Genomic DNA, 23,202 nt, shown 5'->3' with positions numbered 1-23,202 from the left:
AGGGAAACAATAAAAATGAACTTTTGACTTCATCAAGATAAAAAGTTTCTACACAGCAAAGGAAACAGGCAACAACAAAGCAAAGAAACAACCCATGGAATGGGAGAAGATATTCACAGATGACACTATAGACAAAGGGCTGATATTGAAGATCCATAAAGACCTTCTCAAACTCAAGACGCACAAAACAGATAATCAAGTCAAAAAATGGGCAGAAGAAATGAACAGACACTTCTCCTAATGAAGACATATGAAGACAAATGGGCTAACAGACGCATGAAAAAATGTTCATCATCATTAGTCATCAGGGAGATTCAAATCAAAACCTCATTGAGATACCACCTTACACCAGTTAGAATGGCAAAAATTAACAAGGCAAGATAGAACAAATGTTGGAGACGATGTGGAGAAAGGAGAACCCTTTTACACTGTTGGTGGGAATGCAAGTTGGTGGAGCCACTTTGGAGAACGGTGTGGAGATTCCTCAAAAAATTAAAAATAGAGCTACCCTATGACCTGGCAATTCCACTCCTGGGTATTTACCCCAAAGATAGAGATGTAGGGAAAAGAAGGGCCATATGTACCCCAATGTTCATGCAGCAATACCCACAATAGTGAAACTGTAGAAAGAGCCGAGATGTCTTTTAATAGACAAATGGATAAAGAAGATGTGGTTCATATATACAATGGAATATTACTTAGCCATCAGAAAGGATGAATACCCAGGTTTTACATCAACATGGATAAGACTGGAGGAGATTATGCTGAGTGAAATAAGTCAAGCAGAGAAAGTCAATTATATGGTTTCACTTACTTGTAGAACATAAGGGATAACACAGAGAACATTAGGAGAAGGAAGGGAAAAATGAAGTGGGGGAGAAATCAGGGGGGAGACAAAACATGAGAGACTTAGGACTCCAAGAAACAAACTGAGCATTTTAGAGGGGAGGGGTGGGCGGATAGGTGAGCCTGGTGGTGGGTATTAAGGAGGTCACCTATTGCATGGAGCACTAGGTGTTATACGTAAACAATGAATCTTGGAACACTACATCGAAAACTAATGATGTATTGTATGGTGACTTAAATAACACAATAAAAAAATAAAATTGGCAAAAAACAATAAAATAAAATAATTAGCAAAACTCATTTCATAAAAATTGCCAACATACTGTCATATGCTGCAGGTAGGAATGCTAAGTAGTACAAGACTTATGGAGGACAATTTGGCAATATCTACTGAAATTACAAATGCACATATACCCCTTGACCCAGTAATTCCATTTCCATATCTATGCAAAATGATGCACATACAAGATTATTTATTAAAGCATTTTATAGTTAGAAACTGGAAACAACCCAAGATTAAATAAATTATAATACATGAATACACACAAATGCTAAGAAGCTGCAAAAAAAGAATGAGGAAGCTGTCTGTGTAGTGATATGTAAAGATTTCTAAGATATTTTGTTAATAAAGCAAGATGCAATGCTCTATATCTAGTGTGCTACATTTTTCATAAGAGTGGGGGGAATATACATTTGTACTTGCTTGTATATGCATAAAGATACTCTGGACAGATGCACACTAAACTAATAAAGATGATTATACAAGAAAACCCAAGTTCTTTGGCCTGGAATTCAAGTCCTTCTAAGATATGCTTTGAAGCCAGACTGCCTGACACGTCTTTTAGTATATAAGACTTTGGTCAGATTAATGTTTCCTCATTTACAGTATAAGGATAATAGTTCCTATACTCACAGGGTTGTAAGGATTTAGTAGATTAATACACATAAAGTGCCTGGCACACAGTTGCCATCAATAAACATTAGCTTGTTTATCGTCTCTGTTATCTGGCTCTAGCCCACTTTCCATTCGTATACTGAACAGCTCCCTTAGGGTTCTCAAGCCCAGCTGCATAGTAGGATCACCTGGAAGACCTTTTAACAAATACTGAAAAAAAAAAACACTCTTTACAGATGACATAGAAAACCCTAGAGACTCCATGAAAAAACTATTAGAACTGATAAATGAATTAAGTAAAGTCACAGGATACAAGATCAAGGCACAGAAATATGTCCCATTTCTACACACCAAAATGAAGCAGTAGAAAGAGAAATTAAGAAAGCAATCCCAGTTACAATTACACCAAAAGTAATAAAATACCCAGCAATATACTTAACCAAAGTGGCGAAAGACCTATATTCTGAAAACTGTAAGACATTTATAAGAGAAACTGAAGACAACACAAAGAAATGAAAAGACATTCCACGCTCATGGCTTGAAAGAACAAACACTGTTAATATGTCCATACTAGCCAAAGCAATCCCTATCAAAATACGAACAGCATTTTTTACAGGACCAGAACAAACAATCCGCACATTTGTATGGCAATATAGAAGACCCCCTCCCAAGAGCCAAAGCAATTTTGAAAAACAAAAAAAAAAAAAAACAAAAACAAAGCTGGAGACATCACAATTTCAGACTTCAAGCTCTATTACAAAACTGTAGTAACCAAAACAGTATGGTGCTGACACAAAAATAGACACATAGATCGATAGAACAGAATGGAAAACCCAAAAATAAACCTACAATTATATGGTCCATTAATCTTTGACAAATGAGGCAAGAATATACGATGGGAAAAAGACAGTGTCTTCAGTAAGTGGTGTTGGGAAAACTGGACAGCAACATGCAAAAGAATGAAACTAGAGGGGCACCTGTGTGGCTCAGTGGGTTAAAGCCTCTCCTTTCGGCTCAGGTCATGATCCCAGGGTCCTGGGATCGAGCCCCACATCGGGCTCTCTGCTCCGCGGGGAGCCTGCTTCCTCCTCTCTCTCTGCCTGCCTCTCTGCCTAGTTGTGATTTCTCTCTGTCAAATAAGTGAAATATTTTTTTAAAAAAAGAATGAAACTGGACCACTTTCTTACACCATACAAAAAAATAAATTCAAAATGGATTAAAGACCTAAATGGGAGATCTGAAACCATAAAAATCCTGGAAGAGAGCAAAGGCAGTTATTTCTCTGACATCAGCCATAGCACCATCTTTCTAGACATGCCTCCTTAGACAGGGAAACAAAAGCAAAAATAAACTATTGGGACTACACCACAATAAAAAAACTTCTGCACAACAAAGGAAACAATCAACAAAACTAAAAGACAACTTGCTGAATGGGAGAAGATATTTGCAAATGACATATCCAGTAAACGATAAGTATCCAAAAATATAAAAAACTTACACAACTCAACACCCAAAAAACAAATAATCCAACTAAAAAATGGGCAGAGGACAGGAACAGACATTTCCCAAAGAAGACATTCAGATAGCCAACAGACACATGAAAAGATGCTCACCATCACCTATCATCAGGAAAATGCAAATCAAAACTACAGTGAGCTATCACTTCACACATGTCAGAATGGCTAAAATCAAAAACACAAAAACAACAGGTGTTGGCGAGGATGTGGAGAACAAGGAAACTTTGTGCACTGTGGGTGGGAATGCAAACTGGTGCACCCACTGTGGAAAACAGTATGGAGGTTCCTCAAAAGTTAAAAATAGAAGTACCCTACAATCCAGTAATTGCACTACTGGGTATTTATCCAAAGAATACAAAAACACTAATGCAAAGGGATACATGTACCCCCTACGTTTGTAGCAGCATTATTTAAAATAGTTAAATTCTGGAAGCAGCCCAAGTGTCCATCGATAGATGAATGGATAAGGAAGTGGTATATATACCCCCTGCCCCCCACACAAAATGGAATATATTATTCAGCCAGCAGAAAGAATGAAACCTTGCCATTTGCAACATGGATGGATGTAGAGAGTATAATGCTAACTGAAATAAGTCAGAGAAAGACAAATACCCTATGATTTCAATTCTATGTGGAACTTAAGAAACAAAACAAATGAACAAAGGGAAGAGAGAGAGAGAGAGAGAGAAACCAAGAAACAGACTCTTAACTACAGAGAACAAACTGATGGTTACCAGAGGGGAGGTGGATGGAGGGATGGGGGAAATAGGTGATGGGGATTAAAGAGCACACTTAACACGATGAGCACTGAGTCATGTATAGAATTGCGGAATCACTATATTGTACACCTGAAACTAATATAGCACTGTATGTTTAATTCCAGTAACTATACTGGAATTAAAATTAAAAGCTTTAAAAAAAAATGAAAGGGGGTGATCTACTGGCTCACACAACTAGTGTATTGGTCAACATTTCCATGTAATAAACAGCCACACAAATCTCAAAAACAAAACAAAACAAAAACCTGATGCCTAGGTCCTACCCCCAGACCACGTAAATCAGCGTCTCTGGGACTCTGGGGGGAGAGGGGCACCGGAGCCCAGGCGTGGATATTTTTAAAAAGCACCCCAGATGGTTTCACTCATTTGTATCAGATTATTGGTCCCCTTGCTGCCCTGACACACATCAGGCTCATTCCTGCCTCCACATTTCCTCCTGGCCCCTGCTTGGGAAGTCTTCACCCCACATCTCTGCCTGTTGAGTTTCTATTATTTTCAAGCCTTAATTTAGATGCCCTCTCCTCCATGAGGACCTCATTGTTCTCCCCCACACTCTTCTCTTTGATGATTCCCTGATGCCTTCAGGGTAAAACCTGAACAGGCCCGCTTTTCCGGCCTCATCCCCTGCTTCTGTTCCACCTCATATTTATTCCCGGTGCTTCTACAATACCAGTTTGCCCTTCCACAGCCACACTTATGCCCAAGCCTTCGCATGTGCTCTCCCCAGCCCCCACCCCCAACAAGGCCCTCAACCAACTCCTACTCACCCTTCGAGACTCGAGACTCAGTTCGGGCAGCACTCCTACAGAGCTCACACTGATCCCCTCTGCCAATCTCCCCAAGACTCCTCTCTCTGCCCTCTGTTCCCTAGCACTTTAGATTCATCACTGGCACTCAGCACATTGCGTTAATTGTCTTGTATTTGCCTGGATTGCCTGTGAGTCTATTTCTTGAGAGCAAGAATTGTGATTTTTCCATTTCTCTTACTTCCCTGCAGCACAGACCTTGCATAAAGGAAGTATTTAGTGAATGTTTGCTGAATGCTATTACTCCGTAGGGGGTTACTGGTATTCGGCGTGAAAATTGCTGGTCTCCCCTTCAAGTTTAAGCCCGATAACTGAACACAATAGTCTAAACCTAGTATGAACAGCACTGAGGAAACTGGATTATCACCTCTTTCGTTTTAGCCCATTTCTTTCCATAGAATCTAGGGCTGAGATCTCAATACCTTATTTACATTCCATTATCAAGCCAGGCTTTGAGGTCTAAGATCTTATTAATGTTAATACGCCAGGCTTCGAACACTGCCTCCTCAACTGACTCACTGCCTGATAAATTGCTTTGCCTAGGTAATGGTTCCCAGGCTCAGCTAGAGACTCAAAACCAGCCGGGAAGCTTTTCAAGAACCTGCTGCTCTGGCCGCCCTACAGGCCTCTTACATTAGGTCTCTAGGGGTGGGTCCCAGGCATCAGTGTTTTCTGAAGCTCCCAGGTGAGCCCAAAGACTGGCCAACAGTGAGAATCACTGGTAGATTTAAAGCCATGCAGCTCCTTCCATTGGCTCTGCCCTTTTATTTCTTCTTCCCCTGTCTACCCTTCCTTCCTATCCTCATCTCCACGCTCCTCTCCTCCCCCTCCCACTTGGGGCTCTCTGGTCACTCAAACTTGTCTTGCTGACACAAGTCACATTATCAAGCCAGATGGCAACCAAGTAATGGAAACTGCCCTCAGCTAGGAATTAGTAAGCCTGGGCCTCTGCCTCTTAGTGGTCCTGGGGCAAGCCCTTTCACTCTCTCGATCTCCGTTTCTTCTTGATTCAAATGGGGATCATAACACCTGATCTGCCTCCTGAGGAGGTGTATGTGAGGACCACAGGAAATAATGGACCCTAAAGTCCTTTGGGTGCTGGAGAGCACCAGGTAAATACAGAGAATTCTAGAGCTTCGCTACCAACATAGGGGCTGTACAGTGTTTACACAGCTGGCACTAAACAAGACTGTATCGTGTTTACAAAATGCTATGAAACATTTATGGATGCATTCATAGCAAGTTGGAGAACAAAACATGCATGAGCATGATGAACTCCAGATTCAGGATAATGGTTACTAGGGAGGGAAAGGGGATGCACCTGAGGGAATTGCAGAGGGGAATTCAACTACTTCATTAATGCTTTCTTTAAAAAAATAATAAAATCTGGGGCGCCTGGGTGGCTCAGTGGATTAAGCCGCTGCCTTCGGCTCAGGTCATGATCTCAGGGTCCTGGGATCGAGCCCCACATCAGGCTCTCTGCTCCGTGGGGAGCCTGCTTCCTCCTCTCTCTCTGCCTGCCTCTCTGCCTACTTGTGATCTCTCTCTGTCAAATAAATAAATAAAATCTTTAAAAAAAATAATAAAATCTGAGGGCCCCTGGGTGTCCAGTCAGTTAAGCAGTTGCCTTTGGCTTGGGTCGTGATCCCAGAGTCCTGGGATTGAGTCCTGCAAAGGAGGAGGGGGTTCCTTGCTCAGTGGGAGCCTGCTTGTCCCTCTCCCTGTGCCTGTGCTTGCTCTCTCCTCTCCCTGCCCCCGCCATTCTGTGCCAAATAAATAAAAAATCTTTTTAAAAAATCAAATCTGGGGGCGCCTGGGTGGCTCAGCGGGTTAAAGCCTCTGCATTCGGCTCAGGTCATGATCCCAGGGTCCTGGGATCAAGCCCCGCATCGGGCTCTCTGCTTGGCTGGGAGCCTGCTTCCTCCTCTCTCTCTCTCTGCCTGCCTCTCTGCCTACTTGTAATCCCTATCTGTCAAAAAAAAAAAAAATCAAATCTGGGGGCACCTGGGTGGCACAGGTGGTTGAGCTTCTGACTCTTGGTTTCAGCTCAGGTCCTGATCTCAGGATCCTGGTATTGAGCCCCACATTGGGCTCCATGCTCAGCGTGGAGTCTGCTTAAAGTTCTCTCTCTCCCTCTCCCCCTCCTGCTTGTGCCTGTCTCTTTCTGTCTCTAAAATAAATAAATAAAATCTTTAAAAAATAAAAAAAAATCTGAAGTAAACATGCCAAAACATGAAGATCTGATGAAAATGGGGATGTTTTACATTAACATCTGCCTTTCTGCGCACTTGAAAAGAAGATAACAAAATAACTATATACAACATAAGTATCCAATATAAACATTTTATTTTTTTTAAAGATTTTATTTATTTATTTGACAGACAGAGATCACAAGTAGGCAGAGGGGCAGGCAGAGAGAGAGAGGAGGAAGCAGGCTCCCCGCAGAGCAGAGAGCCCGATGTGGGGCTTGATCCCAGGACCCTGGGATCATCACCTGAGCCGAAGGCAGAGGCTTTAACCCACTGAGCCACCCAGGCGCCCCCAATATAAACATTTTAAAGCAAAATAAATAAGGGTGCTTGACTGGCTCAGTTGGAAGTCTGCAACTCTTGATCTTGGGGTTGTGAGTTCGAGCCCCACGTTGTGTGTAGAGATTACTTAAAAATAAAATCTTCAAAAAATTAAATAAAGAGAAATAAGTAAAAAGGGATTTTTATCATCTTGCCCTAGGTTCATTCTATTGTCCACCTTAGCATAGTGGTAGGAAAAGATACATCTTGGAATTGACAGTCGCTTCAAATCCTTTACATAAGATAGAAATGTATAAATCAGTAACCCAATAAATTTAGGAAAATGTGTCTGTTTCCCCTACCTGATTTGGGGGATTTCAGTGAAGACACTGTTTACATGAACTGTACCATGTAATGAATGCTCAATTCTGTTGGGGGGGGGGGAATACAAGGAATAGGAAAGAGAGACCCAGAAAGAGCCTGAAAGGGGAGAGGGGAAGAGATGCAGGAGGGGGCAAAAGAGGGGTTCAGTCACCTGAATGAAGTCATGCTAAAGTATCAGTGAGTACCCAGATTTATCACACTCTCCGTTGTTCAGTCCTCACTGCTGTTTCTCCATGGACGGGTTGAACATGCCCATTGGACTACTGCTATGGGCCCTGTAATAAGGTAATGTATATTCATTGTTCATGGCACTGTTTTGTTTTTTGCTTTTTAAAGACAGCTGCTTAGATGCTTCAGCTTTTTCAATAACCTTGCAGCTGGTTTGCTACCCTGGCAACTACTAGCTCAGTGCCTGGCACTCAAGACACAGCTTGCCTCTCTAGCACCTTCATTCTGTTTAGACAAAGGCGCCCTTCTGGGTAGACTGCCCCTCCTGCTGACAGTGTGGCCAGCTTGTGGTTATTGGCCGATGCAGCCCTGCACAGCTGGGTGACAACAGAAAAAGGTTCACTTTTAGATCCCTGTCTTCATTCCCTCAGCACAAGTTGTCCTGTAGAGTAAATATTTGTGTGACCTCACTGGGTGGCTCTGCTGGCACATAAATACTAGTGACTTGGCCTCCGACTGTCCCCAAGACCTCAGACTTCAACTGTCCAACTCTCCTCAGCCCTGCCTTGATTTACTGCGTTCGCTGTGTGTTACCTGCGCCCCAGGTCGTTTCACTTGATCTTCCCCCCAGGTTGCTTTCCTTCACAGACCTTTGCATATCTGGGTTTTCAGTTCACCATTATAGTGAATTCCTTCTCCAGGTCTCCCAGGTCTTCAATATCATCACTACCTGGAAGTCTTCTGTGCGTGTATCAGTTCCATCTCCCTTGAGAACTGCAAAAACTCTCTGCACAAACCCTCCATTCAAACACTCCCCCTCCTCCAACCCCGTACCAAAGGATTTGACCAAACTTTGGCTTGGCTTCTAGCAGCCTAAGGCTGCAAGCTGAGCTGGTCCAGCCCTCTTTTGAGCTCCAGTCTGAAAAAGCTCGGAACTGTCAAAAGAATTTACCATTTGTTCTAGCCATAGCCTGATGGTGAGCCCACGACCCCCCTTTCTTAGAGCATTTGCTAAAACGGGCTTTCAACTGTGAATTCTTCCTGTCCCTTTGAGATGTATATGTATCTCCTACAACTCAGAAAGTGATTTCCTAAGGACCTGAGAGCCATTCCTTTGAAATGTAATCATAAGAAAGCCTAGGGCCTTTATCTCCCAGTCTCTGTGGGAGGATAGCATCCTAACTTCACAGCAGGCCTAACTAAGCAGCAGGCCTAATTGCTTTTCCAGGGACTAAACTTCTTACCGGCTTTTTGTCATTTTTCACCTCGCTGACTCTACTTGAGCTCCTGCTCCCTCCTCTCTCATCCTCCCTTTAAAATACCCAGTCATGGGGCAGTTGGGTGGCACAGTCAGTTGAGCGTCCAACTCTTGGTTTTGGCTCAGGCCATGATCTCAGGGTCCTGAGACAGAGGCTTGTGTAGGGCTCCCCACTCAGTGGGGAGTCTGCATTCCTCCTCCCTCTGCCCTCCCACCCCATCGCTCCTGCTCACACTCTGTCTTTGAAATAAATACATAGATCTTTTAAAAATGAAATAAAATACCCAGCCACTTCCGCACAAATTGGAACGGAGCTCAGCTCTTTCCCCTACTTACAGTAGTAATTGAATAAAATCTATCTTTACTGTTTAAATATGACACCCTCCACCTTCAACCCCCCTCAGAGACTGGAGGACAGGGGCCATGTCCGTTTTGGTTACTGCTGAATCCTCAGTGCCTGCAAGAACACCTGGCATGACAAACATTGGCTGAATGAACAAATAAATGTTTGTTAAAATGCATGTAGTAAAAAGGCCCCAAGAGTGAGATATAGAGGAGAACTAGATTTTAGTCTCATCATTTGTCTTGGTTAACTCATTGTTGCCTGAGTCAAGTTGCTTCATCAGCTTGATTCAACTACTATCTAGGTGACCTGGGCAGGCTACAGAACCTCTCTGTCTCAGTTCCCTCCACTTCCTTCCTTCCTTCCAGAGTTGCTGGAAAGATTGAAATAATGTGAAAGAAACAATAGTATGAAAGCAGGTGCTCAGAAAATGAGTTCCAATCTTCACCTTTTATTGGGTTTCTCTTATGTGGTCTCTTACCCAGAGCCATATAAGTTTGTGCTCCTAGGAGTGCAGACTCTGGAACCAGACTGCCTGGCTGTGAGATCCTGCTTTGCTCTTTACTAGTCACGTGAATTTGCAAAGTGGCTTAACTTTCCAGGACTTACTTTCTTCATCTGTAGAGACTGGGGATGATAGTAACGCCTACCTCATGGGACTATTGTGAGGATTAACAGAGTAAATACACTCACAACAGAGCCTGACCCAGCATATACAAGTGTTAGAGGGTGTGATTGGGATTCTCATTCATAAAAAAACATTAGGCTTTCAGGCCCCTGAAGCTTCTGTGACTTTGCACCTGCAGGTGGAGAAGCCAGTGGCTCTTTTCCCTTTTCGGACAAGGGTCTGGCGTCACAGTAATTAATTTAGTCTCCCACTGGGCTTCTGCGCACTTCCTTCAGGCTTCACTTCCTGATCAGTGGTCTGAAGTCGCTCTCTGGGCACTTGCCAGGCCCGTCTGGCGTCTTCCTCAGGTCCAGTGGCAGATGAGGAAGCAGCGGTTCTTCCCAGGCCACAGAGGCGGCTCCATCGCGGGTCTTTCAATCCTGCCTCGCCCTCACAGAAGCCCCTTTTTGACTCAAGAGTCCGCCAGGGTGTGGGGGAGGGGCGCGGCTGGAACTGCCTGGAAGACTGGGAGCGGGTGCAGAGCAGTTACTGTCCAAATTTGTATTTTCTGCCGTGGGGGGAGGGGGGAATGACCTGGGGGCGATAAGACTTGATTGAGTCCCTTCTAGGGCCTGGAGGTGTAAGAACGGGAACGAGGGGTGTTTCTTCCAGGTTTAACACACCTGCTCCCTTCAGTCCTCTGGTTTCTGGCCACCTCCAGGGGACTGCAAATTGCGATCCAGCGAAAAGAGCTCCCCCAGCCACCCTTCTACCTCTGAGGACTCAGTGCCTGCTTAAACCGCCCTTAGCGGCCGCTCTTACACTCTTCCACCGTCTGTGACTTGTCGCTGTCACACACCGCTTCGTCCAAATCCCATAACAGACGCCCCCTATGGGCGGGGCTACTGTCTTACTCAATCGCCCCTCCGGCTCCACAGGGGCCTCCACCAACTCCACTGAGAACTTGATGAGAGCGGGATACGCATGCGCGGACAGTACCGCCACGGAGTACAGCCAGACCCCTCTGAAGGCCCCGGCGGAGAGCGCATGCGCAGATGCCGGGCGCCCCTCCAGCAGGCAAGGCACTTGGAGAGCGTGGCAGAGTACCCACCACCAGGCTCACCCAACCCCCCACCCCCTCCCTTCCCAAACCCTCAGTTTGTTTTTCAGAGTCCACAGTCTCCCATGGTTCGTCTCCCGCTCCGATTTCCCCCAGCTCACTTCTCCTCTCCTTCTCCCAATGTCCTCTGTGTTATTCCTTAAGCTCCACAAGTAAGTGAAACCATATGATAATTGACTTATTTCACTCAGCATAATGTCCTCCAGTCCTGTCCATGTTGATACAAAAGTTGGGAATTCATTCTTTCTGATGGAGGTATAATATTCCATTGTATATATGGACCATAGCTTCTTTATCCATTCATCTGTTGAAGGGCATCTTGGCTCTTTCCACATTTTGGCGACTGTGGCCATTGCTGCTGTGAACATGGGGGTACAAATGGCCCTTCTTTTCATTACCTCTGTATCTCTGGGGTAAATACCCAGTAGTGCAATTGCAGGGTCATAGGGAAGCTCTATTTTTAATTTCTTTTTTTTTCTATTTTTAATTTCTTAAGGAATCTCCACACTGATTTCCAAAGTGGCTGCACCATCTTGCATTCCCACCAACAGTGTAAGAGGGTTCCCCTTTCTCCTGATCCTCTCCAACACTCGTTGTTTACTGTCTTGTTAATTTTGGCCATTCTGACTGATATAAGGTGGTATCTCAATGTGGTTTGATTTGAATCTCCCTGATGGCTAATGATGATGAACATTTTTTCATGTGTCTGTTAGCCATTTGTATGTCTTCCTTGGAGAACTGTCTGTTCATGTCTTCTTGAGCTGATATTTCTTAGAAAAGTATCACACCAGAATGTCTCCCAAATGGGGGGAAATAATTCTAGAATTTGACAGTAGTAATCAAAATAGCCAACTTGTGGAATTAAATGATTGTTTGACATCTTTTATTTGTTCTATCTCTGATGCCACTATAGCTGAGCCCATGGACATGGATCATTTGTTCCTATTGGATCAGCTACCATCCATTTATGGGTAAAATGCTCAACTGATGTTGGCAGAATCCACACTGCACCTCCCATCAAGATTCAAATAGATCCCTCAAAACCTCATCCCATAATTCATGCCCTATAAATAAAGAATCCCTTCAGGGCATCAAGCTCATAATAGATTACAACTTTCAGGGCCTCATTATCCCTTGCACATAACCCAATGGCCAAGGATAGAGGTTTGTTCAGAAATTCTGAACAATAAATAATACTGTTACCCCTCAGCACCGTGTTGTTCCTAACCCCCATATGCTGCTAACACCCATTCCCACTGAAAGCAAATTTTTCACTGTAAATGATCTATGTAGCGCATTTTTAGTATTCTAGATGATAAGGATAGCCAATATCTTTTTGCTTTCACTCGGGAGGAATGGCAATACACCCTGACAGGTGTACAGCTCTCCCAGAATTTTACTTTTCACAAACCTTAAAAGCTCATTTGGATGATATAAAGTTTTCTGCAAGGTTTACCTTGTTATAGGGCACTTGGGTGGCTCAGTGGGTTAAAGCCTCTGCCTTCGGCTAGGGTCATGATCTCAGGGTCCTGGGATGGAGCCCCGCATCGGGCTCTCTGCTCAGCAGGGGGCCTGCTTCCTCCTCTCTCTCTGCCTGCTTCTCTGCCTACTTGTGATCTCTGTCAAATAAATAAATAAAATTTTTTAAAAAAGGTTTACCTTGTTATAATACATGGATGATTTACCTCTCTGCTCCTTTAGTCAATTTTTAAAAAAGATTTTATTTATTTATTTGACAGAGACACAACAAGAGAGGAAACACAAGCAGGGTGAGCAGGAAGGGAGAAGCAGGCTTCCTGTTGAGCAGGGAGCCTGATGTGGGGCTCGATCCCAGGATTCTGGGATCATGACCCGAACCAAAGGCAGATGCTTAATGACTAAATCACCCAGGCACCCCACTCAAACCTCTTTACAGGAAATAGCGTCCACCTTGGGCTCCACCAGAGCCACTGCTGCTAACAACATGTTTAAGGCCATTCAGGTCTGTGAGGCCAGCCAGTCTGAGTCTGCTCAACTTGAGTCTATGCATCATCATCTAAAAAAGACTCACCTCACACAACCACCGTGAAGGTTAATGAGCTTTTGCTCTACTCCATTCCTGAGGGTCAATCTAAATATATGGGGGAGCCAAGGGCCCAACTTGATGAAAGCATCTCACATCTCCAACATTATTGTGAGCCAAATGCAAGCTGGTGTCAGGAAATGTACTCACAAACTAAGGCCAAAATGCTGACCTTGGTTCAATAGGGGTTAGACAGCTATGAATATCTCCAAAATGTACCTCCAGGATTTTTCCCCCCAAACTTGGTGTTTTGCTGGTTTTGCTGGCATTGTTGGACTTCTTTTGGCTAGAGGTTCAAAAATAAGGAAGCTGGTGTATCCACCTGAGTTCATGGGATTAACTGCTTGTTCATTATCCTCAACAAGCCATCATATTTGTCCAGGTCAGTAGCAGGAGATTATATGACTGGGGTTTACAAGGATACCTGGTCGTACAAGATTTGTGGAAGGAGAACTTTCAAAAGCCAAGAAGTGTGAAGAATTCACCTGGAAATTTGTAGAATGCTCCATGCTCTGCCCATTTTTTTTTAAGTAGGCTCCATACCCAGCGTGGAGCTGAATGTGGGGCCTGAACTCACAACCCTGAGATCAAGATCTGAGTTGAGATCAAGAGTCAAATGCCTAAGTGACTGAGACACCCAGGCCTCCCTGCCCTGCCCATTTTAATCAGTTAAAGGTAAATACTGGAAACTACATGCAGTAAACCAATATTTCTTTAGAAAAATGGCAGAGAAGTCAGTACTGAATATAGTAAATTGGCTTTCTTCAGGAAAAACTATACGAGGCTTCTTTGTTATCTTGGGTGATGCCACACTACACGTGGACTAATCGGTAATCCTTTCACCTACAGATAATGCCTTAGAACCCTGCCTTCTCCTGTTGCTATTTATGTACATAATTAAAATTCCAGGGTGAAAAAAAAAAAACTCTTGGCCTTAAAGGGTCATAAAGTCGCCAAACCAAAATCAGTTTGTTCAAGCTCAGGTTAGATAGGGCATCTGATCTCAGAATTACCGCTACATTTGCACCCAAGCGAAACCCCTCATGACTGCTTGACATTAACAGGTTACCTTTTGACTCTCCATGACACTACAGGAAACCTGTGACCAATGCAGATTTTTCATGTTTTACTGATGCTTCTTACTTAAAGGATAAAAATGGCAAATATTGTGCTAGGTATGCTATTGCATATTTCCTTTTCAAAGCCATTGAAATAGCACCTTTAACATTTTGGTTACTTCAGCCCAATAGGCTGAATTATACACCATCACATGAGTTTGTTCCTTAGCCAAAGGTGAAACTGCAAACATTTATACAGGTATGCCTTTGGGGTAGCTCGTGACTGTGGAATGTTATGGAAACAATGAGACTGCCTTGCTTCCAATGAGGATGAACTTAAAAATGGCTTCTATGCCCCAAATTTATTGGATTGCCATACTTTCGCTGGCAGCTTTAGCTGTAAGGTTCCTGGGCATTCCAGACTTGATTCTCTGGAAGCCAAAGTAAACCATCTCACTGACATTTCCTCCAAAATTGCTACTCTCGAGGAAACCAATAGCCAAACTTTTGGTCTAAGGGGATATTCTGCCATGTGATTTTGGAAAAATCAACTAAGAGATAGCCAAGAATTTGCCCCAGAGAGGAAAAAACAACATTAGATGTCTAATAATTGTTGGCTTGATAAAAAAGAGAGAACTCTGGTTTGGGCCAAATAACAATACAGCCCTACCTGAAATTCTAAAATTTCCACTGCATATGCATCAAACCATTGGTCTACTGAGGAAATGATGGCATTCATGAATCAGTATTGGTGGGAAAGGTGAATAGGTCTGCAAAACTGCCTCTTTCACTTATCCCACCTGTCCAAAGTATAATTCAAGGAAAGTTGAGTCCTTTCTCTCAACTCTGCGTGCAAGGTTGTATCCCGGAAGTGAAGGGGACATGTTGGTTGGTGACCTCCGGGAGAGGTACCTGGTAAGAGGTGAATCCCTAGCCAGGAGCGGTAGCACGTGCACAGTCTGTGGCTTGACGCCCAGCCCCTGCCGGTTCCCTATGGCCCCACGGAGCCCAGAGGCGGTGCTTAGTCTCTACCGGGCCCTGCTGCACCTGGTCCAGAGCTTTGCTACACTGATCAAGACTCCTACCTTGAGCACGAGCGATGGCAAACTCTGGTGAGCGCAAAGGCAAGAAGGATGACAATAGCATTGGCACAGCCATTGATTTTGTGCTCTCCAGTGCCCCGTTCATGCTGAGGGTGGGTAGAGCGGCCATGTTGGGCACTAAGTAGATGTATGATAAGGCAATCAGTGCCCCTACCAGCCCCATCCAAGCGCCTGAGCCATTCAGAGAAAAGGAGCTGGGAAGAACGGAACTGTTTGAGCTCCCCCCTCCTTTGCTAAATAAGGACATGAAGACAGGCCTGAGCGGGTCCCTGCAGACCCTTCCCACAGACTCCTTGGCCTTTGACACCGATACATTCTGCCTGCTCTGACCCAAGCCATTGGCCAGGAAGGGCCAGGAAGTGACTTGAAGAAGGCACTACTCCTCGTGTCCCGGCAGGAGAAACTTATTTGCTACCGGAACTGGGCAGCCATCCCTGCTGGTGAGCAGGCTCAGGCCAAGCAAGCTGCTGTGGACATATGTGCTGAGCTCTGGAGCTTCCTGCGAGCCATGTTGCCTGACATGCCACTTCGGAACTGTACCTGAGTGGCAGCCTCTAGGATGACCTGCAGGGGTGACAGCTGACAACATCCAACTCATTGTGCCCCTTGTGCTGGAGCAGAACCTGTGGTCGTGTATTCCTGATGAGGACACCATCATGAATGTCCCTGTCTTCTACCTGGTTCATCATGAGAACCCAGAGTATTTTCCTCATGGTAGCAGTTACTGGGACTGTGGTGTATTGGGGGCTACCTCTCCCCAAAGACAGTGGCAGACACATTTGAGAAGGTAGTGGCTGGCCATCAACTGGCCAGGCATAGGGTCCCTCTTGGACTGTGATCCGACCAGCACCACCCCCAGAAGCCCTGACTTTGGAAGTGCAGTATGAACGCAACATGCATCTTGTCATTGATTTCCTGCCATCAGGGACACTTGACAACACCGTCTTCATAGCCAGACCACACCGGCTGGCACAGTATGACAGCCTATGGCGGCTGAGCCTGTGGGCTTTGGACCAGGCCAACTTGGGCTGCCGATCTCAGTGCCTCAGGATCCTCAAGGCCATATGCAAGTCCACTCCAGCTCTGGGCCACCTCACTGCCAGCCAGCTCACCAACGTCATCCTCCACTTGGCCCAGGAGGAGGCTGACTGGTCTTCAGATATGCTGGACAACCGGTTCTTACAGGCTCTGAGGGGTCTCATCAGCTACCTGGAGGCGGGAGTCCTCCCCAGTGCCCTACACCCCAAGGTGAACTTACTTGCAGAGCCTACTTCTGAAGAAATAGATGAATTGGAAAATACTCTTTATTGTTCAATGTCTGAGCCAGAGGAGCTGCTGCAGACACAGGGCAGGTGAAGGCCAAAGTGGGTGTCACGTGGTCAGACCCTGGGTTCTCCGTTAGAAACACGTGGTTGCGTAGTTGGCGCCTCACAGAGTCTCTAGGTGCCTCCTATCTTACTGGTGGTCATTGCCCCGGTCACTTCACCCTGATTAGAATGCCATCTCTTTGTCTCCTGCTTTCTCACCCGACCTTCTATTTTTGTTACCAAATGCTATGCTTCTACTCCTCCCCACCCCCTTGCTCCAGGCTAATTTTTCTGGAATGAACAGAGAAGGGAGAGCACTGGTGGGAGCTGGTTGGTGTTTTGCATTGTGGCCCAGGTTTTCTGTCTCTGTCCGCCCTGCCCTTTGGCCCGTTTCTTCTCAGTGTCTTCTCAGTCTTTTTGCCTTTTCAAGCCCCTTCTGTTTTGCTATTTCCCCTGGAGCATATCTGCCTGTCATGATGTTGCCTTTTCGTTGAATGGGACTGAGGATTTCTAAAGGCACGTTTCTGAGCTGAGCTCTGCAGAGTGAGTGCTCAGACAGTATTTAGAATTTCTGGGGGTAAAGCTGGTGGAAGAGCTGGCCTTGGACCCACATTCCTGGAGATGAAGCCCATCTCCCCTGCCTTCTGACCAGCTCATGTTCTTGAGTGCTGAGAAAGTGTCATGAGAATGCTGTTATTGACCCACACAGGAGTGAGGTTCATTATAAACTGGATGCAAAGTTGCTTGGAGATCATGTTCTTTAGTGGCCAGTGTGCACCGGTGGTGAAGAGGGCCTAGGGAGCGGTGTGTGTGTGCCTGATGGCTGTGCCTCACCCTTGGCTGGTCCAGACCAGCGCTGCAGTGTGAGCAGCTGGGGGAAGGCAAGGGAGGGAAGGGGGCTGTCGGGACAACACCTGTGCCCCCTTCCTTGCCTTATTGCCAGTTAGGATGAGGTCTTCAAGGACACAGCCTTTGTGGTAGAGGTTGAAGGGAGGTTGACAGGGGCAAACACCAGCTGAAAAATCCAGTCACTGGTTAAGGCTTGGCGACCATATGTCTTCCCCATGAGACCCTGCTGTGGTCCTATTCCGTCCTGGAAAGGCAGGCATCTCTAACTTCAGAGTGGTCAGGGAACCCATTTTACTGGTCAGGTGCTTCAACAAGCATGTGCTGTTTGCTTTCATTGTGCATTATCATCCCTGGTCTTCAGTTAGTCACATGAACTAGTGTCACTATTAAGACTCAATTGGCATGACCCTCCAAATACTTTGGCCAAAAGCACTGTCATTGGTACTTCAATTTGGTGAAGGCCTAATTGTTTCTATTAAAAATAACTGTGCTTTGGTACAGCAATCTTTTCACAGTGCACTCTTGGGTGATGATAACCTTAAGCATCACACTTTGCAACCTGGAGATTTCATATGTTGGAAAAGACACCTCTGGAAAAACCCTTCAACCTAGCTGAAAGGCCCTTATTGAGAACTGCAAACCAACTCTTATGCTGCCAAACTCCAGGGAACAGACACTTAGATTCATGTGATGCATCTGAAGAAAGGACTAAACCCTGACCTGCACACCATCTGGTGACCTGAAAGTAAAGATTTCCTGGAATTGAAGGAGATGACATCTGATGAGACAGCTTTCCCAAGATGTCCAGATCACACCTGTAAACCTTTTTCTCACTGTTGCTTCTCTCTGTTCTGTGGAAAGACAAAGACCTTGTCTGCATTTCCCAAGCCCTCATGGAAGGAGGAAACTTCTTTTGATTATGGCCTTTCAGAAACACCCTTGTTATGATCCCAGGACAAGTTAATTTTCGCTTGCTTTTTCTAAAGGGTTAGGAGGTTCAGAATTCACAAAAGTCTTTTCTTTCATCTGAACTATTCACTGACTTTGGATTCTTATCCAAATGCATGGCCTCTGAATTTGCAAGCTTATAGACTGTATTATCCATAACACTTTTGGTTCCAAACAGTTCTTTGAGATAACAATATTGTTTTATTTTTATTTTTTAATTAGAAAAGATTGTATTTATTTATTTATTTGAGAGGGAGAGAGAGAGCATGAGCAGGGGAGAGGGGCAGAGAGAGAAGGGCAGAGGGAGAAAGAGAAGCAGGCTCCCCGCTGAGTAGGGATTCCCTACAACTCTGGGCTCGGGCTTGGGCTCAATTCCAGGACCTGAGCAGAAGGCAGATGCTTAACTGACGGAGCCACCCAGGTGCCCCTAACAATACTGGGGTTTTTTTCCCCTAATATTGTTTTAAAATGTCTTTGAAGTTTTGCTGTTTTGCAGACAGTTAATCAGGCGTTACTTCATGTTTGTTCTTTCACTGTATCGTCCCAAACACACTTTCAGTGTGCTCTTGCAGTATTCACTATTCTGTGTTCATGGCCACTTTAACCAGAGACCTCCAAGAGGCGTATATGACTCTGGGTTTGCCTTCATAAGGAGAAACTTTCTCCCCTAGGTTGGAATAAGTGTCAATAAATATTTCAGCTGTCTACTTTCAGACTTAGCATCTTGATTTAGAATTGTCATACAGTTTGAGATTATGTTACTTCTGTTTTGTGTAATTATTTTAAATTCCGTATTTTGTTGCCTATCAAACTTAAAAGAAAAACTTGATGTACCCAATAAGGCTCAACCTTTCAAGATGATTTCTAACACATATCACCTTGAGAAGATACAGACTTTAGATGGGAAGTACCTAAGGTTTCTTCCTCCTAACCTTGGTTGCTCAAATGTGGCTTTAAATGATTTCCACCTGCTATGCATTTTCCCTCCAATGTAGGACATGACAGCCAGGAAAGGTAATTCCTGGTACTGAGGGACAAAACCACTAAATATAAAGAATCTGAGTATTGATCAGTGATGCTTTCAAGGAAAGATCTTGATCAAAAGGGGGAAATATTAAAACGAATAAAAGAAAATTTCGGGCGCCTGGGTGGCTCAGTGGGTTAAAGCCTCTGTCTTCGGCTCAGGTAATGATCCCGGTGTCCTGGGATTGAGCCCCGCACCGGGCTCTCTGCTTGGCAGGGAGCCTGCCTTCCCCCTCTCTCTGCCTGCCTCTCTGCCTACTTGTGATTTCTGTCTGTCAAATAAAATCTTTAAAAAAAAGAAAATCTCATTTAGAATGGGATGGGGGGGTTTGGGAGACTGGCAGAGGGAACTCTCATAACCCCCACTAGTTATCCATTGCAGACTCAACAGGAGAGGATGGGCCTTGCATGTGGAAACTAATAGACTAACCCAACAGGGGGAGTGAAGATTTTTTCCTCCCTTGGCAACAGCCCAGCCAACGAGAGACCATCACAGCTTAGCCAGTGAGATGCCATTATACTTCAAACTCCCAGTTGACTCCAATGGACATTTAGTTTGTGTCATCTTCTCCAAATAACCCCCCTTCCTCTACAAAAGAGATCCTCTCCTCTGTTCTCCGGACTTTCCCATAGTTTTGCCATAGTTTGCTTGTCCTAGATTGCAATTCTAAGCTATTACCAAATAACCTCCCCCCTTTTTTGCTGGAAAAGTAACCGGTACTTTTATTTTTAAGGTTAACAATTCCACCAAATGATGCAAGGTTTATTGCTATGTCACACATATGCATTTATTCACTCATCAAACACTGCTACCTGTTCTGCACCAGGCCCTGTATTTTGTACCAAGGATACAGAGATCAGAAGAGATCCCTGGGGCACCTGGGTAGCTCAGTCAGTTAAGCATCAGACTCTTGATTTCAGCTCAGGTCATGAGACTGAGCCCAGTATCAGGCTCCACGCTCAGCAGGGAGTCTGCTTCTCTCTCTTTCCACCCACTAACCCTCCCCCACTTGTGTGTGAGCTCTCTCTCTCTCTAATTATAAATAAATCTTAAAAGAAGAGGAAGAGATCCCTGATCTCTCAGGAGGGTAAGTATTGGTTCAGAGGTGGACATACAGAACTGTGGGAGCCTGATGAGGGCCGTCTCACCAGTGGTATCCTGGGTGTTATCTGTGGGGTAGGGTTGCCAGATTTAGCAAATAAAAATACATAATACTCACTCAGATACTAATTTCAGATAAAGAACAAATAATTTTGATATATAAGTATGTCCCAAATGTTGCATGGGAGATACTTATACTAAAAATTATTTGTTCATCTGAATTAAAATTTAATTACTAAGCACCCTGGATCTCATTTGGCAGTGCTACTGTGGGTGGTATCAATGAGGGAAACAAAGACAAGAGAAATGTAGCTTAAATTAAGTCTCCTTACAGCTTACAACCCATTGATAGATACTTGAAACATACAGAGTGTGATTTTCCTCAAGGAACTCATGGCCACCTTAATGCTTTAATGTTTCTGTTTTATTAAAGACTAAAATAGCCTTATCTTTTTAAAATTTTACTTTATTTAAAATCAACTAATTAACATATAGTATATTATTTGTTTCAGAGGCAGAGTTCAGTGAGTCATCACTTGCATATAACATGCAGTGCTCATTACATCACATGCCTCCTTAATGCCCATCACCCATTACCCTATCCCACCACCCACCTTCCCTTCAACAAACCTCAATGTGTTTCCTAGAGTTAAGAGTCTCTTATGGTTTGTCTCCTTCTCTGATTTTGCCTTATTTTATTTTTGCCTCCTTTCCCCTATGATCTTCTGTGTTGTTTCTTAATTTCCACATATGAGTGAAATCGTATGATAATTGTCTTTCTCTGATTGACTTATTTGGCTTAGCATAATACCCTCTAGTTCCATCCACATTGTTGTAAATGGCAAGAGTTCTTTTTTATTATGTTATGTGTGTGCGCTCATACCACATCTTCTTTATCCATTCATCTGTCAATGAACATCTGGACTCTTTCCAGAATTTGGATATTGTGAACATTGCTGCTATAGACATTGGGCTGCAGGTGCCCCTCCTGATCACTATGTTTGTATCCTTTGGGTAGTTACCTAGCAGTGCATTTACTGGGTCATAGGGGAGCTCTATTTTTAACTTTTTGAGGAACATCCGTATGTTTTCCGGAGTGGCTGTATCAGTTTGCATTCCTACCAACAATGTAGGAGGGTTCCCCTTTCTCCACGTCCTTGCCAACATTTGTTGCTTACTGTCTTGTTAATTTTGGCCCTTCTGACAGGTGTGAGGTAGGTATCTCATTGTGGTTTTGATTTGTATTTCCCTCATCCTAAGTGATGCTGAGCATTTTTTCATATGCCTGTTGGCCATTTGTATGTCTTCTAAAAGTAACCTTACCTTAACAGCAGCTAGCCCCTCAAGGTCCTGAAAGCCTTGCTTCCAAATTCCTTGGAGACCTATGCTATCCGTAACCCCCACTAATTAAAAACTATATAATCAGTCACTCCTCACAATCCCAGTGCAGCTGTTTCTCCCCACACGTCCTGTCCCCATGCTATAATAAAATCATCTTTTTGCACCAAAAATGTCTCAAGTATTCTTTCGTGACCATTGACTCACAAACCCAAAAACATCCAGATGTCATCAGTATCAAGTAGTGCGTTGTTTTTGGAAAGTACAGTGTTAGAGTGAAGTCAGGCAGCAGGCAGCAGACTATGGAGAGCACTGAAAGCAAGGGGGAACCACTGAAAGGGTTTAAAACAAGGATGATAACATAATAAAATTTGAGTTTTAGAAAAAGTCTTCTTCTGGCTTCTTGAGTGGGATAATTGTGGGATCTGACCAGCTGCAGTAGTACAGACAAGAGACTTGGGGTGGTGATAATTGGAGAAAGCTAGGAAAAAGGAGGAGCCAGATTCAAGAAGTATGTAGGAGTTAAATCAACAGGATCTGGCAATTGGTTAGAAAGAACAAATAGGGCATCAGTCCCAAGATTCAGCTTGTGTGTCTGGGAAGACAATATTACTATCAACTGAGATAAAGAAGGTTTAAGGGGCAATGATTGAGTTTAGTTTAGGATATGTGTTGTTGATGCCAGAGGGACATCTGGTGTAGGGGGCTGGCATATGACTGACTATCTCATCCTGAAATTCAGTGGCAAAAGTGAGCTAGAGGTAGAGACTGGGAAATCCTTAGCAGAGAGGCAGTATTAAAACTAAGATGGCTAAGCTCCCCAGAGACAGGGGGTGCAGAAGAAAAGGGGGTGCAGAAGAAAAGGATGTGCAGGGAGAAGACCAAAAGGAACAGTCAGGGAAGTAGGAAGAACCAGGAGAGTTAGGTGTCATGGAAACCAAGGGGGTGGGAGTTCTAGGAAGAGGAAATGATCAAACATGGCAAAATGCAGTCAGAAAGTTCTGATTATACCAAGACTAAACAATGGCTGTTGATTTGGGCAATGGTAAAGTCATGATGAACTTAAGCTGGAATCACACAAGGTCATACAGACACAGTCGCATTTATTCAAATGATAAACACTCAGCCAGCATGCATCCTGAGCACGCTCTCAGATGCTGGCCACATTCTCATGTTCCA

At 44.3% G+C, this 23,202-nt stretch overlaps 2 pseudogenes; both read left to right on the top strand.

Annotated features, from left to right (window-relative positions):
- The first annotated feature begins 11,097 nt into the window (after nt 1–11,097).
- On the top strand, nt 11,098–13,794 carry LOC123934637 (annotated as a pseudogene).
- A 1,658-nt stretch (nt 13,795–15,452) lies between these two features.
- Nucleotides 15,453–17,878, top strand: LOC123934636 (annotated as a pseudogene).
- The last annotated feature ends 5,324 nt before the right edge of the window (nt 17,879–23,202 follow it).

This window comes from Meles meles, chromosome X (genome assembly GCF_922984935.1).
Source record: "Meles meles chromosome X, mMelMel3.1 paternal haplotype, whole genome shotgun sequence".
In the NCBI taxonomy this organism is placed as follows: domain Eukaryota; kingdom Metazoa; phylum Chordata; class Mammalia; order Carnivora; family Mustelidae; genus Meles; species Meles meles.
The sequence above is the reverse complement of the archived record's forward strand: the minus strand, read 5'-3'. Positions and strand labels throughout refer to the sequence as shown.